General features: G+C 40.7%; 1 protein-coding gene across 1 annotated transcript in view; it reads left to right on the forward strand.

Moving 5' to 3' along the window:
* The first annotated feature begins 316 nt into the window (after window positions 1-316).
* RAB30 (RAB30, member RAS oncogene family) overlaps window positions 317-27360 on the forward strand; it is a 76072-nt gene continuing 49028 nt past the window's right edge. Inside the window, exon 1 of the mRNA XM_042904895.1 lies at window positions 317-610. The gene's annotated coding sequence lies outside the window, so the exon portion shown is untranslated. The remainder of the gene's footprint in view (window positions 611-27360) is intronic.

Consider the following 27360-nt stretch of genomic DNA (forward strand, 5'->3'; position numbering starts at 1 on the left):
TGATTCTGCCTCCAGCCGGACCCGCCCTACAATCTGTCCCCAGATGCCGCCTCCACCCCAGGTCCCCAGGTTCGGGCCTTAGGCTCTCCAACCGGTTTATCCTCCACCTCACCGTCCCCACTGCACCACCACTCGGCTCGCAAGCTCCCTAAAACCTCAGCCGGGATCCGCAGAATCGTCCCAGCACTCCTAACATGGCGGCCGAGTCCCCCTTCGCTCCTTTCGCCCACTCCGGGCACGTCCGACCTTGGCGCATTTTGGGCATTGTAGTTCCCGCGATAGCCTCGGTGTCCTGCCAGGCCTTTAGAAGACTACGATTCCCAGAATGCACCGCTCCTGAGCATGGCTATTGGGGCCTTTTGGACAGAGGGATGATGTCATTGCAAAAACCCCACTGCATTCATTGTGCTACGGTCTATCCACCCCCCTGCTGCTGCTGGGCTTGCGATTGCCGCTTGCTCCAGCTGAGCTAAGAGTAGCAGCAGCACCAGGGCAGGGACTCACTCCAGCCCTTGGACTTAGGACATCGCAACACGTTCCCTTGCCTGCGTGACTCATTCGCACATCATTTTTGTTTATGCCTGGGGTGGGGAGAAATATCCCAAACCAGGTGAGTTGAAGTGATTTATTCAAATGGTTCTACCAAGTTATTCCTCCCGCTTAATTCTCAAGGCTTTCTTTTGGGAAGATGGGGGCGGGAGGGCTGGAGAGGTGCTCGCAAGTGCTGCTAAGCGAAAAGCTCTGCAATTTGGGTCACTGCAAAGAACAACTCTAGCAACCTTCCCCCGCCGGAGGACCGATTCCTGCCAATTCCCTAGTCGCAACTCCCCTCAACCTTTTTGAGGGTGGAAGAGGGGGCTGGGCTGGGGAGGATGTTGGGAAGTGCTCTTGGAAAATCAGAAGAAGGCAGAGGTGGCGGACTGCAGTCCTGTCACAGACGGCCCCGAGTGCTGAGGTTTTGAGTGGGAAGGGGTGATGCGTGGGGAGAAATGGAGACAGTGATTTACTGTGGTTGCACTACTTTAGAACATTTCTATGTCGCTCGAGCAAGCACACACTATTTATTTTTAAGATGAGCGTGCTTCTCCTGAGTAGGTTAAGTTTTGTGGGGCTCTATTTTATGTGTGTGTGCCTATGTCGTTTGTCTCGCCTTTTCTGATGATTTGAGGTGACAGTGTCCTTTAATGGTGCACTCCCTGCCAGTCAGAAACATTTCACGTGTCTGAGGAAGCTTCTCTTAGGCTGCTGGAAGCAGCATTTTTGTTAAGTGTTTTTCTTCTCCCTACTGCAGGATTGTTTGGAAGTGGAGCCGACAGATTTGTGCTCGTGTGAGTGTTTTAAATTATGTTGCAGTAGGCTCCTTGCCACTGACAATGGTACCATAATGAGCTGCCTTTTCGTGTGGCACAGTCACCAGTCACAACTAATGGTTTGGAGAAGGGATCATTAGGGAAACCCTGGTTCATTTTAACGCATTGGGGAAAGGGAAAGTTAGAAGCACCGCTAACCTTCATTTACCATTACTGAAAGGTACTCACAAGATACCTTCTGAAAGGAAGAGTGATCCTGGCTAGGGAAACTCAGGAGCATAGTAGTGTTTTTTTGTTTTTTGGGTTTTGTTTTTAAGCCAACTGACGCACTTAATAGGACAGTAAGCATTCTGGCTTGTATGATTTTGGCTTTTTTCTTGTAAGAGTTATTAGGATGATTAGTGCAGTAAATGTTACTTGGAGATAAACAGCTGGCTGACTCCAGAACAGATGGGGCCAGTCTTAGCTGAGAGATCTACAACCTTGGAAATGAATGGACTTGGGGTCAACCACACCCCCTCCTGGAATGTCAAAAGAAGGAGAAATGCCAGAGCATTTTATGCTTACTCCAAACTGCCAAACCTTTTTTTAGCCAGGTCAGGCATTGTGAAAGTCATTACTGGTTGTCTTCTGCTGCTGAACAAATTTTGTTCATTTTTGATTCAGACCTTAGGTCTCCAAAGTTGCAGCTGGGTGATGCTTCGTTAAATGCTGCTTGTTACTGAATGCAAAGGACAGTCTATTATATGGGCTTTGTAGTAGAGTGATTTATTGGGATGCAATTAGCAGCTTTGGGATTTGGGAAAAGACTGCCTGGCTTTGCCTCTCTCTACGTTTCTCTGGTGCTTACTGTGTATTCTCCTGGCCAGCCTCCCCTTTTCGCCTGTAACTTCCTTGCCCCACCCCTCTGTCTCTTGAAATTCTTTCCGTTTCTTTCCCTGTTTCTCCATTTACAATTCCCATTTTTCCTCTCCATGTCAAAATTTTCCTCTTATTACCAATATATCACGTCTAAGCCTTTTTCCAATCTCTGAATACCCTCCTCACCCCTTCTTTACCTCACTCAGAAACTCAATGGTGGATGTAGACTTGGTGAGTATTTATTCCACAGAGTCCTCTTGGACTTTTCTCTTTCTTTCAGTGGGTGCCAAGCAAGATGAGCAGCAATGAGCCTGACCTTGTGGCCTTTGTGGCTTCTGTGACAGACATAATTTGGCCTCAGCAGCTTGTGGACAGTGCATGTTGCCACTGAGCGCATGTCACTGTTCTTTCCCTTGGCACCTGTATTAAGAACTGCCAGTGTGTTAGCAAGGTTTTTAAATGCTTTACCTGAGGGGCACCTGGCTGGCTCAGTTGGAAGAGCAAGAGACTCTTTACCTTGGGGTCATGGTTTGAGCCCCACATTGGGTGTAGAGATTACTTAAATAAATAAAAACTTAAAAAAAATTGCTTTACATGAAATGTTCTCTTAATTCCCAAGGATAAGAAGACTTCAAATGGCTTCTGCGTCATTTAATACTTTTTTTTTTTTTTTTCTTCTGATTCCTGCTCCAGTAAGTGGTGGGAAGGCCATCTTCTCTGTTGACTGCTGAGGAGCAATCCAGGTGGCCAAACTGCCCCTTTTTTTTTTTTTTTTTTAAAGACAGTTGGAGTGGCAACAGTGTTCCCTCCTGTGGTGTCTTCTTTTGGATGAAAACATTTGTTATTTTATATCACCCCTTAAGGAGAAGGGAGTGGTAGTGGTTATGTGTGTTTGTTTAACATTAGTGCTTTTCTAGGCATTGAGTCTGACTGTTGGTAGTATGGGGGCAACCAGTGTGACAGGCAGATTCAGAAGGTCTTCTAGACATGTCTCTCACCACCTTCTCATTACTCATTTTCTTAAAAAAATTTTTTTTAATGTTTATTCTTTGAAAGAGAGAGAACATGAGCAGGAGAGGGACAGAGAGAGGGAATCACAGAATCTGAAGCAGCTTCCAGGCTCTGAGCTGTTGGCACAGAGCCCAACTTGGGGCTTGAACTCACAAACCACGAGATCACCTGAGCCAAAGTCAGACGCTCAACCAACTGAGCTTCCTAGGCTCCCCTCAGTACTAATTTTCTTATTTTAAGATCCTCCCCCTCCTACTGATGCTTTGTAGTGTTTTAAAGGGACAAATGAGCTGACTGATGGGTTAGATTTAGCGCCATCACTATCTCTGTGACCTTGAATAACTATGCATTTCTTTCTGCCTCTGTTTACATATTTGCAAATAGATAACGATCCTTGCCCCTTGGCTTACTTAGCCTCATATCATCATAGCCTGCTACCATTTGGTCCCAGTTCATCATTCTGACAGCAAATATTAATTGAGCAACTACTGTGTCTTCAGGACTGAGGATATATCAGTGGGAAGAGAGGTTTCCCCTGCCCTCATGGCGTTTCTATTCTACCAGGGAGATAATCATTGGACAAGTAATCACAGTGTGATGAATGTTACTGACAAAAAGGAGATGTGCTATAAGGTCGAATAGGAGTGCCTCACTGGTGCTTTCACCCTGTCTAGGGGAATCAGAGAAGGATTCCTATAGGAGACAACACTTCAGGAAACTTGAAGAGTGAGTGAAAGTAACTTAGGTTGTCAATGAGAGGTGCTTACAGGGACACAAAGAAGGCTTCTGACAAGGGAAACTGCATGTTCAAAGTACAAAAGAAAGAGCAGTGAATATGAGGGTTTGAAAGGACGTCAGTCAGTATATGGAAGCAGAGCAAAGGGGAGCGAGACCAGAGCAGGCTGGAGAGGTGGGCAGAGTGTAGAGAGTTTTCTGAGCCTTATGTGAATTTTGGTCTTTATTCTAACAGTAATAGGAACCTAATAAAGGGCTAGCTAGATAAAGGGTTAGCTAGATGAATTATATATGTAGAATGATATGGAAAACATCACCTTAGCTGTTATGTGAAGAAGAGATTGGAGGAAAGGACTGGCCAAGGTGAATGTGTGGATGACAAGTAGCAAGTCATTCTTGTAGTCTGCATGAAGGATGATGGTGGCTTGGGTCTAGGGTGGTGGCAGATGGCTTGGAGAGAAGGAAAGAGATTGGAGAGATGCTCAACTTGAAGATGATAACTGATAAGATTGTTGATTGAGTAGATGTGAGGATAGAGAGGAGTCAAGAGAGTTTTTCCTTGAGCAACTGGGAATGCCATTTTTAGAAAAAAAGAACACTCGACAGAGTCCAGATTTTTGTTTGTTTGTTCAAGGAGGGACTTTTGGGCAGGTTGACTCTGAAGCTCCAGACAGACATCAAGATCTTTCTCTTCTTCAGCCTGTCCAAGTGTAGGATGTGGCATAGTGGACTTGAAGACAGCTCTGTGAAGCTTTCTAAGATCAGGTGCTGCTTATTTATTAGCTGTATGGTGTTGGACATGTTATATTCTATTTCTGAACTTTAGTTTCCTCATCTGTAAAATATATTTATTCTATTAATTTATGCTGATTCCCCCTAGCTGTATATGCACCATGCTAAGCATACAGTATTGAATGAGATAGTGTTTGCTTTGGCAGAATTCACTTGGTGAGAGAAACAAACATAGTCACATAAAGAGAGTTATGTAGGCCACCGTAGGAGAGCACAGCCCCAAGGAAGGCTTTCATTCTTTCTTATTGGTGAGAGGGGCAGGAGACCTTTGACCTGAGACATGAAACAAGAAAGGGCTCCAAATAGAGTATCTTGCACAGATTATCTTGCACAAACAAACTCTGAAAGTTTGTTGACTGAGTAAATTAACTTAAGTCACTGAGGGTCCATTCAAAAGCAGGAAGTATCAATGCATTGGAAGAGGACATTTAGTAATGCCAAGTGGCAAATGTGAAATGCTTTTAACAAATCCTTTAAAATGTGTTCCTGAGACCTGCAGCCTTTGAGATATTTTGTAGATGACTTTTAGGGAAATTCAGAAATATTTCAGATCTGGTTTCTTTTTGGGCTGAACTTCCTTTATTCAAGTTAGTTTCTCAAAAATAATTTTAAAATTGTATAGTGTTCCCTAAATTAGTGGGTCTCAAACTTTTGAATTTTATAACAAGCAGAATTACAAAAAATAAGATAAAATTGGCTGAGCTATTGACAATGGTTATTTTTCTATAGTAAAGATATATTTTTAAAAAAAATGACCTCTTCACTTTTATCTCATAAAATAAAGGACATTTAATACCAAAAGTTGAGGGAGACCATACTTTTAAAATTAAAAATATATTGAGCTTTATGAAAAATTCTCTACATTGTCTTTATTTTTCTCACTTTGTTGCAGAAGAGTAAAAAAAAAAAAAAAAAGATGAACACAACACCAGAATGTTATAATAGTTTATGGAACCATTGCCTTATTTTCTTGGCTATGATGGAAATGTGGCTCATCTCCAAATAAGAACACTTCCAAGTATGGAAGAATTTTATATAGACCATAGATAATTTGTTTTCAATTCCTTCTCCATAGGAATCCAACGATTGAAAACTAGATTGGTCTCCGCAAGATGTGTCTAAGGTAGTGGTCTTTAGTTGTCTCTGGAGGGTCCTTGCAGAGACCATGACGCCGGGATCATATGTTAAAGTGTGTGTGTGTGTGTGAGTGAGTGAGAGAGAGAGAGTTCACGTGTGCATGCACATATTTTTCTGTCACTATATGTGTGTCTTTAGGCAAGTTATTTAACGTCTCTGGAACTCAGATTTTTTGCAAGATTGTTGTGAGGTTTAAATGAGATAATATATTTTTTTAAATGTCTGGCACTATGCCTTGTATACCTGGTGGTCATAGTAACTGTTTTTAACGTTATATTTATTTCTTGGTTTAAATATTTTATTTATTGGCTGATACTTGCTTAATAACCACAATGATAACACAAAGAAAAAAAGATAACAGTAAAACTGGACAACCTGATGCAGTGAGAAGTACACAATATCACTGACGCAGAATTCTTGCCAAAAATGTTTAACCTAAATCTAATCATGAGGAAATAATCAGGCACATCCAGATTGTGGGACATACTGCAAAACAGCTGGCCTGCAATCTTTGAAAATGTCAATGTCGTGAAAGAGAAACAAAACAAAATAAAACAAAATACATAGGGGACTGACCTAGATTAAAGGAGACTGAAGAGCTATGACAACCAAATGCAACATGTAACTCTTGATTGGATCCTGGACTTTAAAAAAAAAAAAAAATCTATAAAGGACATTTTGGGGGCAATTGAGGAAATTTGAATGGGAGCTGCATATTAGATAATCAGTAACAATGTTAGTTTTCTTGGATGCAATAATTCTTCCATCTGCTTAGCCTGACATATTGTGGATATTGGTGTCTAGATCAGTTGCTGTTCCTGAATGTCATCATTAGGAATGTCACACCAAAGCTAGAAGACATCAAGGGTTGCTTCAGAAGACAGTGATTTTCTTGGTTACTGCAAGTATGTAATCAGCCTATGTATGGGCTGTGATACCAATTATTGGGGATATTGTAAGGGGTTTTTAACTGTCCTTTCTAAACACAATCCTGTCATTCTGTAAGAATGCAAACTTCTAGGGGTGCCTGGGTGACTCCATCAGTTGAGTATCTGACTTCAGCTCAGGTCATGATCTCACAGTTCGTGGGTTTGAGCCCCACATTGGGCTCATGCTGTCAGCACAGAGCCCACTGTGGATCCTCTGTCCCCTTTCTGTTACCCCTCCCCCACTCGCACCCGTTCTCTCTCTCTCTCTCTCTCTCTCTCAAAAATAAATAAAACATAAAAAAAAAAAAGAATGCAAACTTCTGGAGCTGGCACGCTATCTTTGATATTACTAGAGGTAGTGAGGTAGCTGGAGCACTAGCTGCTCCCAACGAAGAGGAAACGATGGCAAGTGGCAAGTTAAATATATATCCTACATTTTTTTTTTTGAGTCTAGACATAAGATTAATCAAAATTTATTACAGAAATAGATAATGAACTGGATACAGGAGATTCCCTTTAATTACACCTCACATAGATTTGATTCCACCTCACTTTGAGATTTTGATGTGTATCCCTCTGTCATTCCCCCCCCCCCACACACATATATACTAATGATACTATTATAATATATATAATTCTATTTCCTGCCTCTTAATATATTTTGAGTATTTGCCCCACACATTTGCACGTTGTTCTAACTTACCTGTCTTAAAGGCTGTGGGATACCACTGCAGTGCGCATTTGAGTATGCATCCTTTTGTGATCAACTTGTGGGATTATTTCTGTCGGGTACATTTCTGGGGGTGGACATGCTTGGTCAGAGGGCATAAACAGTTCCCCGTTAATTGCTCCCCGGTTTAAATTTTTACCAACAGTCTGTGACAGTGCCATTTCTACTTACCTTTGCCAAGTCCAATAGTCACTTGGGGTAAACTCTTATTAAAGGGAAGGAAGTTGTGATGGGTGGACAGAAAGTGGGCAAAAATGGAATCACGGAGCTCCTGCTGCTTTTGTAATGGTTGTGATAATACAGGTGAGTATGTAAATGTGAAAATCTCTGGAAGAAAGAAATAAAATACATTATCTCTGCCTACAACACAGTGTGATGTTTAAAAAGTGAACTGAAACAATAAAACAGCCAAGAGTTTTCCCCAGAAAATTTTTCAGAAAATTTTTGAGTTATGGTTAATTTCACTAAAATGTAGACAGCATCACCTTGAGATGAAAATAACCTCTACTGCTCACTTCCTCTCTATTGCAGTCACACAACCACACTAGGAAGGGGAATTTAAGCTCCACTTTTAAAACAGCTGAATCAGGTAGTTGAAAGGCCCCACCGTTCATCTTTCTGAAGATCAATAGGAGCAATCCCAGGCCAGATTTTTGGCATTTTTTTTGGAGAAAAGGTATGAATTTAGGAGTGGCCATCAGTGAGTGACTCACTCTGTTCCAGCAGAGACCCTGGGGAAAAGATTGCAAGGTTCACAAGCTATGAATTATTTCCATTCTTATGTGGCTGGGTGGAGCACACAGATTTGAGCTCTGTGCTATGTGGAAATTTATCTCTTCAAGTCTCAGTTTCTTCTTCTATTAATTGGGGGTTATTTTGAGGTCAAAATGAGATAATGTGTCTAAAAAGACTTTGGCAAATTTATATGTATATAAATATGTGCTGTTGTTAAGGGGCTGCTGTCTCTCACTGGGGCAGCTCATATTATTCTTTCATTTAATTCCAATGCCATTTGTATTCCAAAGGACTTTTTTAAGGCATTCTGTCCTGTAATGTCTTATTGTTACCTCTTTGGCCAATATTTGTGAGCATAAGCTAAATGGGAGATTCTGTGCTGGGTTTTCTGAGAAGGAAACAAGGTGGAAACATCAGGAGCCTTCCTTTTATGTATATATGTATGTGTGTGTGTGTGTGTGTGTGTGTGTGTGTGTGTGTGTATAAAGTTTATTTATTTTGAGAGTTTGTTTGTTTGTTTATTTATTTATTTATTTATTTTGAGAAGAGGGCATGAGCAAGGGAAGGGCATTGAGAGAGGGAGGGAGAGAATCCCAAGCAGGGTCCACACGGTCAGTGCAGAGCCAGATGCAGGGCTCAATCTCACACACAGTGAGATCATGACCTGAGCTGTGATCAAGAGTTGGAAGCTTAACTGACTGAGCCACCCAGGTGCCCCGAGACTAATATCGTTTAATGAGAGTGTTCAATGAAAGATGCTTTACAAAGGTGTATTTTGTATGCTGTTTTATAATCTCAAACTTAGGGGTTGCCTGGGTGGCTCAGTTGAATAAGTGTCTGACTTCAGCTCAGGTCATGATCTCACGATCCGTGGGTTTGAGCCCCGCATCGGGCTCTGTGCTGACAGCTCAGAGCCTGGAGCCTGCTTCGGATTCTGTCTCTCCTTCTCTCTTTGACCCTCCCCTGGCCATGCACTGTCTCTCAAAAATGAATCAACATTAAAAAATAAAAATAAAAAAATATATAATCTCAAAGTTAGGTGGTAGATTTTACTTCCATTTTTTCCCATATAAATGAGGAAACAATTCTTAGTGAGGTTAAGTAACTTGTTTTGTTTTGTTTTGTTTAAAAAGTTACCTAGCTTAAAAATAATTTGCAGATGTAGGCCCTAGGTAGATTTTCTGGAACCAAAACCAAAAGCATCTCCAGCTGCTTCCTGTTTTTGCCTTGCCTTCTGATCAAAAGTATAAGCTTCATGAAGGTAGGACTGGCTGGTGGCATTTACTTTGATATGGTTCCTTTTACCTTCAGGCACATGGGGAGGAGGTTTCCTTAGATCTTCGGAGTTAGTTGAAATGTGTGCGCATGTACACTTCTTTTCCCAAAAAAATCATTTAAGAGTGAGTTGCAGATGTTACAACACTTTATCTCTAAGCTCTGGAGCATGTATCTCTTAAGACACAGGGAATTCTCCCATTTACCACAATATCATTACATTGAAACAATATTTTTCAGATTTCCACAGTTCTAATGTTTCTATAATCAGTCTCTGTTCCTTTCTCCCTCTCTCTCTGTCTCTTTGTCTCTCTCTCACCCCCTCTGCCCTTTAACACAAAGTAATTCTGTTTAGTTTCCTTTAATGTAGTGTAGTATCTTGGCCTTTTTTTGTCTTTTATGACATTGAAATTTTGAAGATTTCAAGTCTATTGCCTGGTAGACCATAAATTGGATTAGTCTGATTGTTTTTTCTGTAACAAACTCCAGTTAAATGCTTGTAGTAGGAATTCCACATAGACAATGTTGCATCCTTTTCTTTGCATCACATTAGGTGACACATAGTATCAGTTTGTAACATCACTGGTGATGTGTGATTTGATCATGTGGATGAAGTGATATTGCCTTGATCTCTTCATTGTAAAGGTACCTGTTTCTCTTTGTAATAAGCAAAATTGTGGGGTGATACTTTGAGATTGTTTGAATATCCTGTTCCTCAACAACTTCTATCCAATGATTTTAATATCTACTGATAATCATGGCCTAAGTCAAACGGTGTCTATTAAAGGATGATTTACTTCTATATTTATGAACCATGTGTTTTTTTGATAGATCAGCTTTCAACTCTTCCTCTTCCTCCTCCTCCTCCTTTTTTTTTTTTTTTTTTTTTTTTTTTTTACCTGGACTCCTCAATTCTTTTTTTCTCCCAGTGTGTTGTAATCCATTACCAACCTTCTGCCCATTTACAAGTGAGGAAATTAAGAGTCAGAAAATACAAGTAACTTTCTGAGAGTCACAGCCAGTTAGCAGAAGAGGCCAGACGCACACCCAGTTTTGACAACTCTGTTGCCTCACTGGCAGTCCAGGAACAAAACATCACCTGATGAAATCAAGTTAAAAAGAATGAACAAGGAGGGACGCCTGGGTGGCTCAGTCAGTTGGGCATCTGACTTTGGCTCAGGTCATGATCTCACAGCTCGTGAGTTTGAGCCTCGCATCAGGCTCTGTGCTGACAGCTTGGAGCTTGGAGCCTGCTTTGGATTCTGTGTTTCCCTCTCGCTCTACACCTTGCCCACTCATACTCTATCTCTCTCTCTCTCTCAAAAATAAATAAACATTAAAAAAATTTAAAAAAAAAAAGAATGAACAAGCATTGCCTCATTGTTGCTTATAGCAAATGATTGGAAACAACCCTAAGTGTGGGTCAGTGGGAAACAGGTTAAATAAATGAGTATGTTCACACAAGGGAAACTATTAAACCACAAACAAGAATTAGGGTATTCTGTAAGTACTAATATAGAAAAATCTCAAAGGATATATTATATGAAAGAAGGAATGTGCAGAAGAGTGCATATTTTGTGAAAGAAGCAGGGATAAGAAAATACATTTGAACTTGCACAAAGAAACCCTGGAAGGATCTTAAATAACGAAGTAGTTACTGGTACAGGGCTGTAAAAATGAGTGGTATGTGTATGTGCATGCATGTGTGCGTTGTGAGATTTCTTAACATTTACTATTTTATTATAAAGTTGACTTTTAAAATAGCTTTATTTGGGGGGCACCTGGCTGGCTCAGTCGGTTAAGCACCCAACTCTTGATTTCAGATCAGGTCATGATGTCACGGTTTGTGAGTTTGAGTCCTGCATTGGGTTCTGTATCCATAGCATGGAGCCTGCTTGGGATTCCGTCTTTCTTCTCTCTCTGCCCCTCTCCCACTTATTCCCTCTCCACCCCCCCCCCCACTAAAAAAAATAAATAAAAGTAAACTTAAAAAAAAACAAAATTGGGAGAGACATAAAATCATATTTAGTTATCCATTTAATAAATTATCTCAGTATAGTGTTAAATTTACAAGGAGTCATGATTATCTTAAGAAGGTTAGGGGTTATGATCACTTGGGGCCATTTTGGGGCCAGTATTAGCATTTGGGCAACTTCCTCTTACCTTCTCTTTTTTCTTTCTCTTCCCTCTTCCCCCAACTACATGGTCAAGTTTCTGATTTTGTCTGGGAGAGCCATTTGAATTAGCCATGGCAAATGTTAATTGTTTTGGCAGACAAAAAGAAGCTTGAATAAGCTTTTCCTTCTAAGACTCAAAAACTTGCCTTTCTAAGAGCTAACGTTGGAAGGAATGTTTCTGGTCTGGAAAATTCGGATAGCAACCTCAAAAGGAATTCATGTCCTAGAGGAACCGGGAGTGGGGTAGGGAGCTCAATTTCCTTTGAGACAGATTGAAATAAATACTTCTGTCTGAAACAGTACTAAAGATCAAGATCTATTTATTTCTTTCATCTTTTACTAAAAGCTTCAAAACATGAATTATGATTAAATTCAAAATAGATTTAGCCCAAGCACCCAAAAAACCTCAAGTAATCCTGATTTTAAAACATTCATGAGATTGGGGCACCTGGGTGGCTCAGTCGGTTAAGCGGCCGACTTCAGCTCAGGTCATGATCTCACGGTCCGTGAGTTCGAGCCCTGTGTTGGGCTCTGTGCTGACAGCTCAGAGCCTGGAGCCTGTTTCAGATTCTGTGTCTCCCTCTCTCTCTGACCCTCCCCTGCTCATGCTCTGTCTCTCTCTGTCTCAAAAATAAATAAATGTTTAAAAAAAATACAGTCATGAGAACTTGGACAGTCTGCTTTTCTAAATGAGATGATCTTTAGTATAAGATGTAAGTCTGTCCCTTTGAAGTGACAAAATTTCCAGCTCATGTGCTGCAACTGTATAGCTCAAGATTCCACATTCAGTGATATCAGTCCAGAATCATTGTTGCTGCTGTGGTAGTGTCTTTCTGTTTTGACTATTACCTGCTGTAAATGGTTTGGTCTGAGAATTTTTTTATGTTCTTTGCCTTTAAGGTTACCATGGCTAGGAAGCTAAATGGCATGTTTGTATGTGCAATAAGAAGATTGTTTTTGCTGCTGTTGTTGTTGTTGTTGTTGTTGTTGTTGTTGTTGTTGTTTTGAGTAATCTCTGTGGGGGCTTGAATGCATGACCCCGAATCAGGAGTCGCATGCTCTATTGATTGAGCCAGCCAGGCTCGAGCCTCCCCAAGTTACTTTTATTATAGGACTTTATAATAATATTGCTAAACATTTTTTGAGTTTATGATGTGTCAAGTGCTATGTTAACTGCTTTACATAAGTTATAGCTTTTAGTTGTGGCAAAAACCACATGAGGAACTGCAGCTCTGAGAGCTTAAGTAACATGCCTAAGATTATAAGACTAATAAAATCAGATCCAGGACCAGAAATCAGGACTGTCTTACTGCAAAGCCCGTGCTTTTCTGCTGTGTGATACTACCATTTTGCAGATTTGTGGGGAAGATGATTTCTTTTTCACTTCATTTTTGGAGCAGATTCCTGTCTTATTTACTTAATGGATATTTACTGAGTGCCTATCACATGTTAGGCACCTGGAGAAGATTGAGACCCAGGCTTTGTCATTAATAAGCTCACATTCAAGTAGAGGAGATAAAACAGATATGTCCCTATATGTCCATGTTCATAACAGCATTATTCACAATGGCCAAAGGGTAGAAGCAACCCAAATGTCCATCAACAGATGCATGGATAAGCCGAATGTAGATGTACATATAGTAGAATATTATTCAGCCTTAAAAAGGAAGGAAATTCTAACACATGCGACAACATGGCTGAATCTTAAGGACATTATGCTAAGAGAAATAAACCAAACACAAGTGGATGAATATTATACAATTACACTTATATGAGGTACCTAGAATAGTAACACTTATAGAAACAGAAAGTAGAATAGTGGTTGCCAGGGGCTAGAGGGAGGGAAAAATTGGGGAGTTGTTGTTTAATGTGTATAGAGTTTCAGTTTTAAAAAATGAAAAAGTTCTGGATATTGGTTTTACAACACTGTGAATATACCTAACACCACTGAACTGTACACTTACAAATGGTTAAGATTATACATTTTATATTATGTATATTTTATCACAATTTTAAAAACCCAAACAGATATACTCTCCCCTACTATGTGGTAGAAAGTAATTAGTGAGACAAGAAAGACTGATGCAGTCGTAGGAATTAGAGAGGCTTTCTAGACAGGGTAGCTCTGACTAGGCAATGGAAGATGGGTCAGATTTATGTGGCAATGAGGAAGGTGGGAAGGGCAGCCCAGGTAAAGGGAATAGTGAGCAATGTTATAGAGGATTGAGGCTGCTTAAAGATCCAGTTTTAGCAAGGAACAAATCTCGAAGTGACTCTATAATTATGGGTGTCCCAGCCACCTTCCATGTGGGCAGAGACTTAAATGCAAAGTCTAAACCAGGTTCATGAAGTTGTGGTATGCCGGACAGGGACTCATTCATGATTCATTCAGTAAACATATATTTAGCACATAGTGCCCGTGCTATGCTAGGCACTTTATGTATGTTGGCAGATGCAACACCCCCAACAACTCTGAAGTTATTAATATCCCTAATTAACAAAGGCCAGGATTGTGACTCAGAGAGATGAAGTAACTTGCCCAAAGTCACATGACCAATAAGTAGCCGAAGCAAGACTTTGCCTGTGGAGCCCATGCTCTCCGTATCCACAAAGCTACGCTATCTTCTCTTGGGGATGAGTGTGAAGTGATGTCTGCCTTTGAACTCACGGTAAAAATGGCATGGGACTTCCACCACTTGTCATCTTCTTGCTGCTTTGAGACTACCTTGGTGGAGTTACCTGACAGCTCTGAGGCCCTGCTTCCGTGTCTGTGAAATGAAGACCTGATATTGTACTAGATTATTTCTAAGGTTTCTCCCAGATCAAAAAAACCCTATTTATTTTTTCATCTATCCATCTACCCATCTACCCATCCATGCAACACTAATTTGGTATCTATTATATACCAGGTATTGAGCGGGTGGGTACTGGGACTGGTTATTGAGATTTGGCATAACACAGTTCTTGCCTGAAGGGAGATTGTGAAGAGATGAAATGGATGATTATTGTACAGTATGGCCATAGCATTCGTAGTGGTGCAGACAAGAAGACTGGAGCATAGAGGAGGGACACCTGTCCCTGTCTTGGATGAGTGGATGTCAAGAGGAAATTATCCCAAAGGCTAGGAAGGTAATGAGGAAGACCATGAGAACTTTATCCTTCCTGTTGTTCCTCTGGTTATAAGAACACTGCATATTTATTAAATTCAGTTAAGCTTCGTTGACCTTAGAACTCCTTTTTATTTTAAGTCTTGTGGAAAGTGTAGTTGATTTTGACAAGTGAGTGCAGCCAAATATTGATATAGTTTGAATTCTCTTTCAGATTGGAGAAAGATGATAAAGTTGAAGAGAGACCTAGGGGTTAATTTTTTTTAAGGAAATTTAGAAAGCATGGAGTAGACTAGTAAGAGGCCCAAGGACCCAGAGTTATTTAAGGTGTTCACATCTAAAGTCACAGATGATTATGTTTCAAAGAGGCAAGTGAAATGGCCAATATATTCTTTCAATACTATTAAGGACCAGTGAATTACTAAGAATGAGAATGACTCAGTATTAGAATTCCAATGCTAAGGAATTGAAGTGAGGTTTGAGGGGGGAAAAGTTAAAAGAACTAAATGTATTGAGCAGCTAATACATATCAAGCATTGTACTATGTCCTTTACATTTATAATTTTGTTTTATTCTCCCCAAGTCTTATCCTTCACAGATATGGACATTAAGCCTCAAGGAGGTTTAACATGCTTAAAGTAACAGCTAACAGGAGACTGAGCCGGGACTCAAGCCCAAGTTTGTTAAAATCAAGGCCTTTGCCCTTTCTACTACCCCATGCTTCTTCAGGTTCCTTGATTTTCTGTTTCTGGATACAAAATCCACACCAGACAACAGGGCTTCCCTCTCATCCTTGGAGCCTAGAAAGTAGCGATATTTAGGGGTGGCTTGCTCTTGAAATTTTCCAACATGCCAAAGGGCAGCTCCCCCAATTTTCTGTCTTCCTTCTGAACTGGTGGGTCACTGGCTCCCACAGATAAATGACTCTTACTAAAATGTTAATTCTCCCCATGCCTTTTTTGCCTTTCCTTATAGTATATGAATGTTTGATATTGGCAGTTTGTCTCTTAGAAGTGGTTCATAAAAGTCATCTGAGAGGGGCACCTGGGTGGCTCAGTTGGCTAAGCATCAGACTCTTGATTTCAGGTCAGGTCATGATCTCAGTTTGTGAGCCTGAACCCCACCTTTGGCTTTGCACTGACAATGTAGAGCCTGCTTGGGATTCTCTCTGTTCCTCTCTGTCTGCGCCTCTCTCTCTCTCTCTCTCTCTCTCTCTCAAAATAAATACATTTTAAAAACTTAAAAAAAAAAAAAGTCATCTAAGAGAATGCTGATTGAGACCAGCTCAGTTTAATGTATTTGATCCCCTCTCCTTCCCCCAAAAAGGGTAACTTTACTTCCCTTGCCCCAGATCCCCTCTTTGGGGTCCTGATAGAGCTTAGCTTTTTGCCTGGCTCTCAGAGGCCTCCATCTCTGAGGTTTTGACGGGATCACATAGAAGTTTCCACTTTTAACCCCTTATTTCAGGCTCCTTCCTCCTCACTCAAGTCTTCCTGTGCACATAAGCTATTGTGTCTTGTCAGGGAGTGTTTTCCCAGCTTGTTTTGGAAGCAGGCCAGGCATTTATCCTGGGCCTTTAACCCCCCAAAAAGCTCCTACATATGGTTGCACAAAGTAGCAAACTGACCTCCAAATGAGCTAATGAATTATAGCAGTGGTGAAATGACGCCAGTGGGCCTTTTCTCTGCCCTGGTATTCCAGTTTGGGCTACAGTGAAATGGACAGAGGATGTAGGGTAAGGGGATTGGAGTTCAAGTCTTGGCCCAAGTCACAAATCCTGGGGCTGTGAGACTTGACCTGTCTGAGCATGTGTTCTTAGCTCTAAATGAAGGACTGATGACAATCCTAACTTCATACCATTGTGAGAGGCAAATAACTCAATGTATAGTATTGAAGTGCTGTATAACAAGCCCGTAGAATGTATAACAGATGTCAGTGCTTGTTGTTATAAAACAAATTTGGCTCAATGAGAGACATTTCTGGAAACTGAGCAGGATGCATGCTCTGTCATCTCTGGCCCCAGTTCCTGGCAAATCTTTTCATTGCTCAAGTAGGCATGCATGGTATCATTCTCATGTTTATTTTTGTAATCTTTTTCATTTATAGTCTTATAATACTCCCAGAACCTTTGGTGATTCTTAATATTTTCTTCAAAAACTCTGGTCAGGGTTATACACTCATACCCAGAGCTAGTCACCCCAGAGTAATTACTTGGATTCTTAGAGCTGTATGTGGATCCATTTCCCAAGAAATCCAGGGACAGCAAAGCTGGCTGTGTATGATAAATGAGGTTTATCTTGCTTGCTAGGGCTCTGGATGGTTGGGAACTCCTAAGGATATTTGATAGTAGGTGGACCCTAAGGCAACACTATTACAACTTTGCATATGCTTCTGGTAATGAAATGAGAATGGGGAGAGAGTATCTCACTGTAAGTGGTTTATGAGTTTAGAGCCAGAAAGCCCTGGGAAACTGAAGAGTCTTCTGTGTGTTGTCATTAAGTGTGTTGGGATTATTTCTCTGTTCTGAGAAATCTTCTAGGTGTGTTCCTCAGACACTTGGGGATTGTTGCTTAGCACTATCTTTATGCCATTTCAAATTATTGTAATTCATTCTTCTTGGCTACATTTCTCAGAACTCTTTGGGTTGTAAATGAAAGAAACCCAACTCAAACTAGCTTGGGCGAAGAGGCACTTGATGAGAAGAATGCTGAGGTATTTCATATAACCATTGGAAGGAGGGGTACAGCTGGAGCTGAGAGGTTTTAGAGTAGGTAACTGCCCTAACAACCCCCAAATTTTGGTGCTTAACACAAATGAAGTGTTTTTCTTGTTCAGACAGCAGTTCAACATAGTTTCTCCTGGTTAAGCCAGTTTCTGTGTTTCAGGGACACACTTCTTCCATTTTTTGGTTCCCTTCTTCTGTGTTAGAATTCTCTCCTTTTAACCTGCAGATGGAGAGGTAGATTCAAGGATCTCATGTGAGAGGTTTTCATGGGCCAGGTCTGGAAGTGGCTTATATTACTTCTGTCCTCATTCTATCAATTATTACTCAGTACATGAGTACATGACTCCACCTAATGGTAAAGGAGGCTGAGAAATATGGACTGTTTGCCCAGGAAGAAAAAGAAATAGGTTTGGTGAGCATGTAGCTAGTTTGAGCCAAACAGGTACTCAATGTCAAAATTCTGCCTGTTGCCTTTGATTTTCTTCCTACATGGTAGGGAGCATGGTCACCAAATGCTCCTAAACTTTGAATCTCACTGTTGTCAAAGCAGAGAAGTGACCTACATTCTTACTGGCTCTAAGTAAAAAATTTCAGAGTAATGATTGGCTCAGTTTGGATCATGTGACCACCCCTGAACCAATCAGTGCCCCAGAAAGGTAAGGTCACTTAGCATAGTGGGAGCCCCACTTGGGCCACTTCTCCTCAAGGGGGAGTCATTGTGAGACCCAAAGCCACTCTATTTACTAAAAAGGCCCAGCCTCTCTTTTTGTTTCTACTCTTGTGGAAAATTCAGTACAATTTTATAGTCATCTTTCCAGCCCTTCTTACCTCAGTCACATCAAAAGATTGTATTTCACTGAATCAGTGACACCATCATTTCTTTTTCTTTTTAAGATTTTATTTTTAAGTAATCTGTTCACCCAGTGTAGGGCTCAAACTCACAACCCTGTGATCAAGAATCACATGCTTTTCTGGCTGAGCCAGCCAGGTGCCTGAGACACTATTGTTTCTAACGTGAACAGCTATCCTATTCACCACTGAGAAAGAAAGAGAAAATAAGGTTCCAAATAAACTATGACACCATGCAAAGATGCCATTCATTATAAAATGCATCCTAATGTCCTGTCAAAATATAAGAAAAGATGTTTTAGAATTGATGAAAGATGACATTCATTACAGCCAAGCTCTGTACTTTCATGCCTTAGTACTGCTGTTCTTTTGTTTCTTCAGTCCATCCATTAATTTCAAAAATATTTATAGGCCAGGCAACAAGGAATAAAAGATTAAGTTTCTGCCTTCTTAATGCTTACTGCCTCACCCCCTTTTCCACCCTCGCGTTATGAAGCACCTGCTGTGTGCTAGGCAGTCCTATTGAGCATTGAGGGCTCAAGAAGGAATAGGAAGTCTTTATCCTCAAGAGACTTATAGCCTGGGGGAATAGAAACAGTGGGGTGTAGGAAGACAGTCATACAAACAAAAGACTAACTAAAGGATCACAGGTTCCATTATTAAGGTCCTTACAAGGTACATTAGACCCCCAAAGTAGAGGGAATGGTCAATTCTGCTTTGAGGAATGAGAATGGATGTACTGTGTTTATTAAGATAACTGTGCACTGTTGAAAGAGTAAGCAATGGCTATTTTGAGTACTAATATGCAATTTTTGCATACATACCTAATTATAACTAAGTAGGCCAACATGTTCTCCAATGCCTATTTGAGTCAATGCAAACTTCCTATTCAATTTCACAATCAAGGGGTGCCTGGGTGGCTCAGGCAATTAAGCGTCTGACTCTTGATTTTGGCTCAGGTCATGATCTCACAGTTGGTGAGTTTGAGCCCCACACTGGGTGACACCCTGAGAGCAAGGAGCCTGCTTGGGATTCTCTTTGTCTCTCTCTGCCCCCCCCCCCCCATAAATAAATAAACTCTAAAAAAAGAAACATCCCAATCAAAAGGCACATGTGGGTCTCTTTTCTTTATGCAAACATTAATGAATAGTCTGCAAAAGCTTTTTTAGAGATAAAGTGAGTAAATACCAGATTTACCCTATGGTGGAGGCAGTCAGCTTTTTTTGTGCATTAGTTACCAAGCCTCCTTCCAGGGATTGTTTTTAACTGTGTGATGATTTTTCTCTCCCTAGTGGATGCTCTGGATCACATCCAGAGGGAGAAGAGTGGGAACATCCAAGAAGGGCTTGATGCAGGCTCAGGGCGGGACTGGGTCCCCAGAGCAGGGTTCACAGTGATGGGATTTGGAGAAAATGTAGATGAGGCTGTTTGGTCCTGGGCTCAGAGAACAGCCATTGCAGGACTTTTCCTGAGAGGGTCCCAAAGCTCTGACAATATAACCTGAGTGCTGGATCCTTGTCTCTCAAGCAAGGATGCCAGCTAAGGTTAAGGCCATTTTTATTGGTTGAAAAACATGAAAACAACAAGGCTCTCGGAAGTAGAGAGTTTTTTGGTTTGTTTGTTTTGAGGTTCATGCAGAGGTCAGCAGAGGGTCAGTGTCTTTCCGACTGTTCTGGCTATTAGGAAAAGCTTACTTAATGAGTCCGGAAAAGAATCCAAATTTAAACTATTCTTCGCTCCTCTGGTTTATGAACAGCCTGGAAATGAGCACTGAGATATACAGGATTTTTTTTTTTTTTTTTTTTTTTTAACTTTCCAGGCCAGTATGTCTAGAGCATAGTGCCTGGGGGTGGGGGTGGGGGTGAGAAGTGGAATCCACCTCATCCTTGGTCATGGGTTGGGGGAACTTCAGACTTCTCTGGTCAGCTGAGAGAAGAGAGAGCTCCAAAGAGCAAAGGGAAGGTTTAAAAAAAAAACTCCACAAAAGCAGAAACCCATCCTTTGAAAGCACAAGGTATATGCCTAGGAGTGATTTATGGGTGTACAGAGAAGGAACATTAAAAGAATAATTGTTGGCTGTTTATTTTGGAAAAGTATGTGTACTGAGAGTGGAAGCAGGGAGCTTTATTTTCTCTTTCACCTTGCTCCAACTTCCATTAGTGTTAATAGGATCATATATTCTAGACTTTACTTGGCTTTCTGCCCTGACATAAATGTTTGAATTCCTTGTTTTGCTATTATATATGAACAACAAAAGGGAAAGAAGAACAGAATGTTGAAAGCTAAATTACCCTATATGCCTTACTGTGGGTGGGATTTATTCTCGTAGGTCCACCACTATTAAGATTATCTGATCAGATGATCTGTGTTTCTGATAGCTACATCTTGACAGCTTTATAACTTGTTTGTTTGAAGTGGTTTGTTCAGGGGATAGCTAAATGTATTTTTTACTTGGTGGAACAAGGTGAGTTGTGATCCGGGTTATCCGAGCTCCGGGCCATCACAGGTGTTATCCAAAGGGCCAATGGAACTACGTGTTCTCCTTGTTGTGGCCAGTCAATCCTGGGGGCATTTATTAGGTGGTCATTTGATCCACATTGACCCAACTTACCCTCCTGGTGTAGGATTCGGTTCTTAGGGTTACTGCAACAGATCCATTTATTCAATTAAACAAACAACAATTAAGGTCCTGCTGTGCCTCAGGTATTGTTTCAGTCTTGGGAATACTTGGTATGTAGAGCCAGAATCTGACTGTTCAAGGAAACCCAGTAGAGTTAGAATGCAAAAATTTCTGGATTTGAAGGGACCTTAGAGATAATCTCATCCAGGGTCAGCAAACTTTTTCTGTAAAGGGCCAAAAAGTGAATGTATTTGGTTTAGGGGGCCACATACCATCTCTGATGCATATTGTTCTTTGTTTGCTTTTACAACCATTTAAAAATGTAAAGATCATCCTAAACTGGGGATGAAGGGCATAGGCTGGATTTGGCCCATGAGCCATAATTTACCAACTCCTGATCTAACCCATTCCCCACCCCTTTAAAAATTATTATTATTGGGGCGCCTGGGTGGCTTGGTCGGTTAAGCGTCTGACTTCGGCTCAGGTCATGATCTCACGGTCCGTGAGTTCGAGCCCCACGTCGGCCTCTGTGCTGACAGCTCAGAGCCTGGAGCCTGTTTCAGATTCTGTGTCTCCCTCTCTCTCTGCTCCTCCCCTGTTCATGCTCTGTCTCTCTCTGTCTCAAAAATAAATAAACGTTAAAAAAAAAATTAAAAAAAATTATTATTATTATTTTTTAAAGTAGTCTCTACACCTAACATGGGGCTCAAACTCATGACCTGGAGATTAAGAGTTGCATGCTCTAACCACTGAGCAAGCCAGTGTTCCCAGTCCTACCTCCCCCTTTTTTTAATCAAAGAGGAAACTAAGAGCCAGAGGGTAAAATAATCCCCCTCTGTACACCACCACCCCCGCTTTGCCTGCACACCAGGAACACAACTAGTTCCTGGCACTGTTGGATTGCTGACCCTTAATAAAGGATCCTTAGAGGTTCAGGCCCACACCTCAAACTGCCTAGTTACTTTTCAAATGTATAGTTTTGGTCCTGAAGGAAGTAGGAATTTAATTATTATATTTTTAATGTTTCTTTATTTTTGAGAGACAGAGAACAAGCAGCGGAGGGGCAGAGAGAGAGAGGGAGACACAGAATATGAAGCAGGATCCAGGCTCTGAGCTGTCAGCACAGAGCCCTACATGGGGCTTGAACTCATGAGCCGTGAGATCATGACCTGAGCCAAAGTCAGACACTTGACTGACTGAGCCACCCAGGTGCCCTGGAATTTAATTAAGTAAGTTAGGTACCTACCACATTCTAGGCACTGCTGTGGTAAAATTAGCATGGCAAGATCCCAGCACTCCATCAGACCAGTTGTTGGTGTGGGCAGGTAAGATGGCAGTGTGGAAGGTAGCATGTGGAGACAAAGAGTGGGTGTCTTTGGAGCACAGGAAAGCACTCCTCCCTCAGTATGTGGGGTGCTTCAGTGGGCGTATAAATGAATGCATTCATTCATTGCACCTCCCACACTTGTGTTTTGGAAGCCACTAACCGGCCTAAAGGAAGGGGACGGAAGCTTGGCTTCCTCCATACTTGCTTATTTTTTTTCTGTGGGTACTGATACTATGCACATGCTATATATGCATGGGTGGGTTATGAGATTAAAGGAATTAACGTGAAAAAAGATAAAGACTGCTTATCTAGCAGTTGCTTTGTACCAATTTATCTAGGCAAGGGCACTGACACACATATGAAAACATAGAAGATCAATCATAGAACCATTTAATATTTTTGAGCTGGAGGGGATTTTAGAGATCACTGGGCTATATATACCCTTTGATTTAACAGATAAAGAGCATGAGGCCCAGAGATGCCAGATTTCTTACTGTGGGTCACACAGCTAATTAATTCATAGAATCTTAGAGCTGTAAAGGCTCTTAACAGATATTTAGTATAACCACCCAAATAATGATAAAGAATAAGAATCAGAGCCAACATTATTCAAAGTTTATTGACATAAATAGTAATACATATTACCTCATTAATTCTGACAATAACTCAGTGTAATAGATAAGATTACCATCCCCATTTTACAGCTGAGGAAACTTGAGGAAACAGCTTGAAGAGATTAAGTAAAATTTGCCCAAAGTTACCCAGTCATTAAGCAGTAGAAGCAGGATTCAAGTCCAAGCTCGAGTGCTTAAGCCGCTCAGAGCCCTTTATTCCCACTTGACTGTGACAACTAAATGGGAACTCATTGGCTAAGCAGACCCATGCCAGGTCTGCTGATGTCTCATCCTTCCACCAGATGTATATGCTAATATGCAGATGTGGACCAGGAAAGCCTATTGCTCTGCAGCTGTCTTTACGGTGTCACAGAAGAGTTTTGAGAATGTGCACAGTAGAATTCTGTTTGGACGTCAAATTTCCCTTGAAGATGTGAGAGCCTGGTTGGTTTCCCTGAATCTGATGATGTTTGCAGAGGCAACTAGAAGATTCTGTCTGCATGTGTTACCCTCTTCTTTTTGCACAACCATTTAGATTTAAAATTGTAGTTTCAAACTATAGTCTGAGGCATCCTGGGGTTCATGCTAGAGAATTGAGGGATTCTGTAAGAAAAATTTGGCATAGGTTTCACTTTGAACCAAATGATGCCTAAAACTAGTATCTTCGCTGCATTAAGTTTTTAGTTCTGACGGATGGGAACAACCTATTCATTAGATGTACGGTATACCTTGTGATGTTTTCTTTTCCTTCTTATGTAACTTGAATGTTTTTCTCACCTGACAATGGTAATACATGGGTTTGCTTGATTGGAGGTTTTTTGTTTGTTTGTTTTGTTTTGTTTTGTTTGAAGTCAAAGACATTTTAACAGATTTGTAGAGGTTATTCTTTAAAAAAAAAAACCCTCTCTACCTAGATTATTGTTTTTTACATAAGGAATATTGTGGGCTTTGTTTGCCATCCATTCATTGTAAGCAGAGTTTCTCTATATGGCAAGGTTCTTAGATTTCAGCTCAGGAAGCTATATCCTTTGAACCTGGGCCCCTGGGTTGGTATGTATAAGTCAATACACAGCATTAATAATTGCTGCACGTCACTTGGAGGAAGATCCAAATTAAATAAAGAAGGATTTCATTAGGTTGTGAAAAGACAGATTTAGGCTCTCTTGGTAAGAATCTTGAGGGATTTTGCAGGGGGAAGAGATGTAATGCAAGATTGTCTTCTCATTTGTGGGCGTTTGAGAAATCCCTTAAAATAGAGAAACACATGAATATTTGTTTTCTAACAGAAAATAATTCAAAGACCTGCCCATGTTTTCTTGCCAAAGCTTTTTTCTTTTCAAGCTTCAGCCAACCCGCCAGAAGTTTTTTCTGATTATGTCAGGGAGAAACCTCACTTAGCAATTGCTTGCCATTAATACCTACTTTTAAACATTTCTTATCCGTTAATGATTTATTCTTTTAACTATCTCAGGGCATATCCCTCGTTTACTGCAGCTTATATCTACTCTACTTCCACCTTTAGTGGTCACCTTCAGTGGTCACCTTCAGAAAAAGGGGTAGGAGGTAGAGGATGGCTTAAAGAATGAGAAGGATTTATTTTCACTCCGTGGTAGTATGCTGTGTTACCAGATAAACATTCAGCACTATTCATGTTCTGGAGATAGGCGTGTGTTTTTTCTTTCTAACTTTTTATTTTGAAGAATTTCAAACAAGCAGATTAGTGAAAAGAACATTCAAAAGCTCTTAAATCTACCAGTTGTTAACATTTTGCCACGTAGGCTTTATTTTTTTCCTATGCAGATTTAGATTTTTTGGGGGGTGGGTTGGGAGGCAAGACATCATGATACTTTGTTTCTAAATACCTTCCTATTTCTCTCCAAAGTGTAAGGACCTTCTTCTCCATAACCACAATAGCATTATCATGCCCTGGAAACTTAACATCGATTCCATAATGTTGTCTAACACGCAGTCTATATTTAAATCTCGCCTTCAATCAGTTGCCTTTTTGCTGTGTAACAAACGGTGCCAAAACTTTGTGGTTTGAAACAACCACCATTTGTTAATGCTTGTGATTCTGTGGGTCAACTGGTTGTTTCTTGTAATGGGGATCAGGCTCAGCTGATCTTTGGTGGGGCCTCTTCAATATCTGCAGTCAGCTGCTGGATCCACTAGGGGCTGGCTGCTCTAAGCTGGCCTCAGTTTGGATGGCTTGTCTCTGCCCTAGAGGGCCTCTCATCCTCCAGCAGGATAGTCCACACTTGCTTCCATGGCATGTAGGCAGATTCCAAGAAAGAGTGGGAGTGTGCAAAATGTTTTGAGGCCTAGGCTTGGAGCTAGTATGGCATAACTTTTGTTGCAGTCTTTTGACCAAAGCAAACCACAAGTTCTTTTTTTTTTTTTTTTTTTTTTTTTAATTAAAAAAAATTTTTTTTTAATCTTTATTTATTTTTGAAAGACAGAGTGTGAGCAAGGAAGGAGCACAGAGAGGGAGACACAGAATCCGAAGCAGGCTCCAGGCTCTGAGCTGTTAGCACAGAGCCTGACGTGGGGCTCAAACTCAGGAACCGTGAGATCATGACCTGAGCCGAAGTCAGACGCTCAACCGACTGAGCCACCCAGGCGCCCCAAACCAGAAGTTCTTGACAGGAGGAACTGCAAAATCGTATTACTCAGAGGCGTAGATACAGGGGAGTGAACAATTGCAGCCTCTTTTGTAATCTGTTGTACCCCTATTGTCAAAATAATAATAATGTTAATAATTTAATTGTTGATTTGTTTTCAAAGATCCAATCAAAGATTACACATTAAATTTAGTTGTTATGTATCTTTAGTCTCTCTCTGTTTTTTAGTCTTTTAATCTATGATTTTCTTCTTATTTTTTTGTATTTTGTGAAATTGATATTTTTAAGATTCTTAAAAATATCTCACAATTTAATTTGTCCAGTTATTTCTTCATGATTAAATGGAGGTTAAATACTTCTGGCAAGAATTCTAAATAGCTGATGTTGTATACCTCCCATTGCTTTACAAGGAAAAGCCCAGAATGTTAATTTATCCCATTATTGGCAGTGCTCAGTACAGTCACTTGGATAAGTAGGGTCTGCCAGATTTTGCAATCATAAAGATGCCATTTTCTGTAGATAGATGTGCACTAAGTCTGAACATTTGGTGCTGAAGTTCTTCCAATATATCAAGATATATTTATTAGATACCTACTGTTCATGTAGTCTTGCATTTAGTACTGTGGTGAATCGAAAAACATTGCAAGGAATGTTGCCCATCTGAAGGAATATGCAATTTTATTGCGGTTAAGTTACTCTTTTAAAAACTGACAGAGTATAGGAATGGTGTTTTTTTTTTTTTTTTTTTTTTTTTGAGGGAGAGTGAGAGAGTAAGAGTGCAAGCAGGGGAGTGGGGCAGAGGGAAAGAGTGAATCTTAAGCAGGCTCCATGCCCAGTGCAGAGCCTGATGCTTCAGGAGTGGTGATTCTAAGTTAATAACCAGTTTATGAAAACTTTTTATTGTTGTATAATGTACCTAGAGAAAAGTGCACATATAAGTGTAATAGCTTAATGAGATTTTCAAACTGAACACACCAGTGGACCCAGCACCCAGATTAGAAAACAGACATAAGATATAATAAACACATCTCAATAAGTCTGATTTTTAACTGTGTGAAACTTATATCCAAATAATGGTTGTCTTTTTCCATACCAAGTAATTTATGAGTGGCCCAAGGAAATCAATATCATTTGAAGCTTCAAATGGTGTTCCCTAACTTGATCAGTCTCAGGATCCATCCATCTTGTTTCAGAGTAACTTTCACATGGGGAACCTGGTTAGCTCAGTCAGTTGAGTGTCTGACTCTTGATTTCAGCTCAGGTCATGATCCCAGGGTCATAGGATCGAGCCCTGTGACAGGCCACATTCAGTGTGGAGTCTGCTTAAGATCCCCTCTCTCTCTCCCTCTTCTCCTCTGCCCCTCTCCCCTACACACACTCTCTTTCTTTCTCTGTCTCTTAAAGAAAAAAAAAAAAGGCAGAGTAACTTTCACAGTGTCCATTTGTGGTAGTCTTTCCTTCTTCATTCCTATCTCAGAACAGAAGGTGACCTCTCCTTTGCCAAGGGTAGCCATCCTGTGCATTCCATCCCACCCCTCTGGACTTCCCTGGGTTTGGTCCTTCTTTTTCTTCCTTGCCTCTCTTCCATGTATCATCACTTTTCAGCTTCTCCTTTCCTTTGGTTCCTGCCCCTTACCTTCTATACTTAGCAGTAGTTCTTCTGCTTCTCCTCACCAGGCTGCTATTCTCTCTCTCTCCTTTTTATCACCAAACTTTTTTTTTTTTTAATTTTTAAAGCTTATTTATTTGAGAGAACAGAGACAGTATGAGTGGGGGAGGGAGGGTGGGGGGAGGGAGAGAGAGAG

This window comes from Panthera leo, chromosome D1 (genome assembly GCF_018350215.1).
Source record: "Panthera leo isolate Ple1 chromosome D1, P.leo_Ple1_pat1.1, whole genome shotgun sequence".
Lineage (NCBI taxonomy): Eukaryota > Metazoa > Chordata > Mammalia > Carnivora > Felidae > Panthera > Panthera leo.